The sequence below is a fragment of the Chiloscyllium plagiosum genome, unplaced genomic scaffold (assembly GCF_037043375.1).
Source record: "Chiloscyllium plagiosum isolate Xiang-an unplaced genomic scaffold, Cpla_swu_hap1 HiC_scaffold_52, whole genome shotgun sequence".
NCBI lineage: Eukaryota > Metazoa > Chordata > Chondrichthyes > Orectolobiformes > Hemiscylliidae > Chiloscyllium > Chiloscyllium plagiosum.
This window is the reverse complement of record NW_028270190.1, coordinates 11,165,038-11,171,759: the sequence shown is the minus strand read 5'-3', so window position 1 is coordinate 11,171,759 and position 6,722 is coordinate 11,165,038.

Below are 6,722 nucleotides of genomic sequence, written 5' to 3'. Positions count from 1 at the left end.
CAACACCGGCCCCATCTCTAACACTGACACAACGCTTCCCTGTGAGGCAACTGACCCCTGAAGTCACAATCCTAAACCCTCAATAACCACCAAATGCTGCAGTTCCCAGCTTTTCTCGTCATTTTCAGACTGACTTTCGATCCTTGACACTCTTTACTCTTAGCCATCCCCACCGATCTCTAATCCATCAGCGATCCAATTCCTCAAACTCAGCTTCCACCTGACGTGCCTCTCTCGCCCCGCAGAATATGCCACGAGAACAGTTCATGCACACACTGTATATACCCCTGCTCTCTGCATCTCTGAAAATACGAGGAAGCAGAAAAAGTGAGACAGAAAGGGGCATGACTAAGACTTCCACCACAGTCTTGTACAGTGATAATAAGCTCTGATTGAAAATATATTCTGCAGAATGATTGATTCAGAGATCTGTGCCTGAAATGAAGAGCTTCTTCAGGACATACTGTTTAAATTTATTGCCATTTCAGTCAAGTTTTGGTTTAACAGAATGTACTTTGGAATTAAAAGCACAACTTCTAAATTTGAGGACAGCTTCGAAGTATGCAACAGTAAATAAGGTGAACTTTTTAAACAAAATGTGGAAAATGGATAAACAATTATCAAATTAAGTTCAATACACATAATTCTGTGACTGCATGTTTTGTTGCATGGCATGGAGATCCAGCCCTTTTCAGTTCTGAAAATGTCAAACCAGACTCAAAACATTAGCTCTGTTTCTCACTCCAGAGATTGTGTCAGACTTTTAGAATTTTTTCAGAATTTATTTGGGGCTGTCCTCCATCGCTTAGTCCAACTACATTCTACTCTCCATTTAATAATATTCTGCTTTCCTGCTTACCCAACGAAATGGAGAATCAACCACTTTGCCATATTTAAATCCACCTGCTAAATATCTGCCTCCCGCGAAATTATCTCCGTGCCTTTGAAAGCAGTTTGTGTCCTCTTCCCAATTTATATTGCAAACAATATTGTGGGCGGCACGGTGGCACAGTGGTTAGCACTGCTGCCTGACAGCGCCGGAGACCCGGGTTCAATTGTGGGCAGCACGGTGGCACAGTGGTTAGCACTGCTGCCTCACAGCGCCGGAGACCCGGGTTCAATTGTGGGCGGCACGGTGGCACAGTGGTTAGCACTGCTGCCTCACAGCGCTGGAGACCAGGGTTCAATTCCCGCCTCAGGCGACTGACTGTGTGGAGTTTGCACGTTCTCCCCGTGTCTGTGTGGGTTTTCCCCGGGTGCTCCGGTTTCCTCCCACAGTCCAAAGATGTGCAGGTCAGGTGAATTGGCCATGCTAAATGTTAGGTCAGGGGTAAATGTAGGGGTATGGGTGGGTTGCGCTTCGGCGGGTCGGTATGGACTTGTTGGGCTGAAGGGCCTGTTTCCACACTGTAATGTAATCTAATAATCAATATATCCGTAGATTTGACAGAAAAAGGCTCTCTTCATTCATTGTGTCACCGCTATAGCTCCCTATAGACTCCCTATTTCATATTATTTCGCTAGCTCTCTATTTTCGCTGATATACAACTCCATCAGTGTGAGCTCTTGTGTCTTTCATCTCTCACAATTTTGAACATTTTTAGATACCTAAACACAATACTATCCTGCTTCCTACGAGTTCTAATCTATTGTTTTGTCCTCAAAATCGTTTGAACAAATGCAATTTCCTTTCGGAAAACTATGTTGATCGACCTTGCTTATCGTGTAATATTTAAAGGTGCTGTTATACTTTATTTTCCATATCGCATACGGTTACCTTGAAAGTCCGATATTCTCGACCTCTGCCCTTTCCTGAGGTGACCCCTATGGTTAACCATGACATACCATCTGTGTCCACTGAGAGAGAGGAAACCCATGGTCCTCAGGCATTTTGTGACCTTACTTAATATTTGTGCTGTAATGGATTCCACCAGGGGAAGCCACAGGTGAGGATCTAACGGAGCTGAGAGTAGCCATTGTTATCCCATTGTTTAAGGAAGGTCACAGTGATATGTACAGTAATTGCAGGCCTGTGAGCCTCACACTGGTTGAAGAGAAACGATGGGAAAAGATTCTCAGAGACAATATCTGTAGGCATTGAGAAGCAAATGGACTTCTGAGGGATAGACTCAATATATTTATGTGGGGAAGGTCACACTTCACGAACTTGATCGATATTTTTTAGGGGGTGAGAAAGATAATAGCCAAGGGAATAAAAGTTGATGCTGTCGACATGGACTTCAGTAAAAGCTTTGATAAGGTCCCTCAAGGCAGATTGGTACAAAAGGTAAAGTCACACTGTCTCAGGGGTGAACTGGCAAGATAGAAACAGACCTTGCTTCGTTGTAGAAGAACGAGGGTTTTTGTGGATGATTCACAATTTATTTGAAAATGGTGGGTTCTGACAAGTGGAATTCCACAGGATTCAGTGGTTTGACATCTGTCGCTTGTGATCTACATAACTGGTTTGGAGGAAAACATGGCTGGGCAAATTAGTAAGTTTATGGACGACAAGGATTGGTGGTTTTGTGGACAGTGAGGATGATCTTCGGAGGAGATAGCAGGGTATCAATGAGTCACTGCATGGGCAGAAAAATGGAAGGTGGAGTTGAGCTCGAAAGAAAGTCAGTTGATGCATTAAGGAAGGTCAAGTACAGATGAAAATTATATAGTGAATGGAAGAATCATTAGGAGAGTTAGTATGGAGAGAGATCTGGGTTTCTGGAACCGCAGATCATGGAAGGCAGCAGCGTAGATATGTAATTAAAGAAATGCGTTTCGCATGCTTGGCTTCATTGAAATTGCAGAAAATGTAAGGGTGGAGAGACTATGCTTCAGCTTTACCGAACTCTATTTAAGGCCATACTCAGCATATTGTTCACAGTTCTGTTCGCCACACTATCAGAAGGATGTCAATGCCATAGAGAGTGTCCAGAAAAGGCTTACCATCATGTTGCCTGGTATGGGGGACATTTTGGCTCTGGCGATAGGCTGTCGAGAATACTGAAATGCAAGTTAAGAGACTAGACAGGACTGAGGTTCACACGTAGGAGATGTCGCAATTCTGGAAAGTCTGAAAATAAATACGTCCCCTGGACTGGATGGGATTTATCTTCGGATTTCCTGGGAAATAAGGAGGAGATTTCAGACACTTTGGCTTTTTTCGTTATGTTGACATTGGCTACGGGAATAGTGCCAGAAGACTGAAGGATAGCAAATGTTCTCGCCTTGTTCAAAAGGTGACTAGAGACAACTCTGATAATTATAGACCGGTGAACCTTACCTTGGTTGTGATTGAAATGTTGCGACAGGGTATAAGCGACAGGATTTATGATCATCTGGAGAAGAATCCGTTGATTAGGGATACTCAACACGGTTTTGCGCAGGGGAGGCCCATTCCGCACAATCGTTATTGAGTTCTATAAGTTGGTGACCAACGAGTTGGACGAGGTAAAAGAGATTATGCGGTGTACATGGATTTCAGTAAGGCTTTTGACAAGGTTCCCCATGGTAGGTTATTCCACAAAGTAAGAAGTCATGGGATTCAGAATGATTTCGTTGTTTAGATCAGAGATTGGCTCGCGAAAAGAAGACAGAGGGAGGCGGTTGACGGGAAATGTGTATACTGGGAATCATGTAGTAATGGTGTAATGCAAGGCTCTGTTTTAGGGCCACTGCTGTTTGTTATTTTTATACATAATATGGATGAGGGCGGACAAGCATATGATAGTAAATTTGCGGGTGACATTATGGTCGGTGGAGTTGTGGATAGTGCTCATGCATGTTACAAGGTACAGAGGGAGAAAGATAATCTGCAGAGCTGGGCTGCGGTGCCAGTTGTAGGTTAACACGCAAAAGTAACGCGCACTTTGGAGGGGGCAACAGGAATAAAGGTTACTCGGCGAATGGTAAGATTCTTGCGAGTGTAGATGAGCAGAGAGATCTCGGTATCCATGTACAGAGATCCGTGAAAATAGCTATCCAGGTTAAGAAATTTCTTTATAAGGCATACGGCTGTGTTATGTTTCATTGGCAGATGGATTGACTTTCGGAGCCACGAGGTAATATAGCAGCTGTACAAAACTGTGGTGTGGCCACATTTCGAATATTGCGTACAGTTCTGCTCACCGAATTGGAGGAAAAATGTTTATGCTTTGGAGAGGGTTCAGTCATGATTTACGTGAATGTTGCCTGATTTTTAGATTAGATTAGATTGCATTATGGATGGAAGGTATTATTAGGAAAGTTTGAGGCACTTGATTCTGTTTTGGTCAGAGAGAAGAAGGTTGAGAGGTGACTTAATTGAGACATAAGAGATAATCAAAGAGGTAGACAGGGTGGAGACTGACAGCCTTTATTCCTCAAATGGCTAGCACGACGGGATATCTTTAAATTGTGGGGCTGTAGATATAGGACGAATGTGAGAGGTAGTTTTTTTTTCCTGGAGAGTAGAAAGGCTGTGGAACGCACTACTTGCAACAGCAGCTGACCCGCCAGGGTTAAGGGCATTTAAATGGTCATTTGGAAAACGTACGGATGAATTTGTTATTGTGTAATGGAGATGTGCTTTACTTTTGTTCTGGAGGTCGGTGCACCGAGGGCCGAAGGGTCCGTGCTGTGCTGTAATTTTCTATGTGTTATGTTCATTATCACGGAGACTGGGTTTGCTTTTTGGGGTGACCTGTCAGATAATAGGACAAGAATGACATAGATCGAATAGTGAGTAGGAGATCTTTTTACCAGGCTGGAGGTTCAGTACGAAGGGAAACATGCGTAGTGGGCGTGCATTTTAAAAGAGGCAAACATTTCACACAAAGTGATGAGTGCCGAGAGCGCTATCTGAAAGAGTTGGTGGAAGCAGACACAATGGCAGTATTCAAGACGTACCCGGTCGAAAACAAGAATAGGATCGGAGATTGAGGGTCATGGTTCCTCTAAGTGAAGACAATTCATTGGTGACGGGCAATATGTGTCAAGACAGGCTTGTAGGGCCGATAGGCCTGTTGTTGTGCGATAACAGTCGTTACTCTTTGTTCTATTTTAGGCAATGACATCATATTTCCTAACTTGCATAAATCTTCCAAATTTCTATTCTTCTCCTTTTTGTGAATTGCCCTATTTGCAGATATCCATCAACGAAAACAATTCCTGAACCGCAATGATATTGCCACTATTGTACCCATTATCATTGCAGTAACTATATTTAAAACGTTCAGATCTAATCAGTCAGATCCAAGTGAATGTCAGACTTTAATCTCATTTGCTTTCTGAGTAATTGTTCCTTCAGTGATCAAGATAATTCCCTCCCTTTACTTCTTGATTCTGAATCTTTTTGTTTTGTTGTTTTTAACATGAAACTGGATATTTGTTCAAACTCCCTGCTACATTCGTCTTTTCCATTACACATGGACAAATCTCACCATCGAAATAATCAATATTTCAGCTAGCTTCTTCCTTTAAATAAGTATTAAAATCCTTGCTTTCACTTTCATTTTTTATTTGTCATTAACATTCATATTCTTGTTCTCTTCATCAATATTTGTCATTTGTCAGTTTCTATTTTTTTAAATCTCTTAATCGATGTTTGCACAAATGATGATCAATTTATTTAGACTAGACGTGAATTTGATATTTAGCCAGAAATGGTACATTCTTCTCTTACAATCTACACCATTGAATAGTTCCTTGATAAGAATACCTAAATATTACCTTAACTGTATCCCACTGTTTATCCAATCTCTTACCACACCTTTCTTTCCATCTCCCACTGATGTAAACGCTGTCATAATCTTCTTGTTCTTGATCTTCTTTCAGTTTCAGGCACTAGCTTGATATCCAAGATTTTCTATTTTACATTGCATATGAAATTCCGGAAAGCTGTGACCACGTTTGTTGAACGAATCGTTTACTGGATTATTATTGATGATCCTGTCTCGTTTCATACATTCCAGGACGAAAATAGCTTGTTCTCCAATTGATTCCATCACGTATTCTTCGAAAGACTCTTATAATTACACCCCATGAATTCAACCACAAGGCTGTATTTGTCAATTTGATTCATGCAATCAACGTGAAATTTAAAATTGTAATGACTTATTCGATACCTTTCTGACAAAATCCCACTATTCCTTGGGTTGTGCTCTCCATCTACGCTCTTAAGAAATACAGGAATAAGACCCAGCAGAGACTTATTTTCCTTTCTCATCAACATACATAGTCATCCAGAAAACCATTTCTGACTATTTCACTGATATCCGATGGTTTTAAACATGAAACTGTGCAGCAAAAAAACTAGCCCTTCAGACCACCATGGTTGCGCCGACCATGATGCTTTTCTAATTTAATCTCATCTGATTTCACATGTTCTGTGACCCTCCATATCCTGCCTGTTCATGTGTCTGTCTACATTTCTCTTAACTTCGACATTGCATATACTTTTAGCACCTCAACTGGCAGCATTTTCAAGGCATGTACCAGCCTCTGTGTAAAAAAAACACAAATGCTTACCTCTCGTTTCAACTTTCCCTTTTCACATTGAAGCTTATCAAACGAGTTGGCCAAATTCCCTCCGCCTTGTTCGTTTACTTCTCAAACATGAAGGATTCTTGAATACTCAGTTGAATGGTCCCTTCCGAGACCATTTTGGAACCACTCCTCTGAAACAACTTTCATGTCATACCCATTGTTCTGTGACTTTTTACATCAACATTTTAAAAATGCTG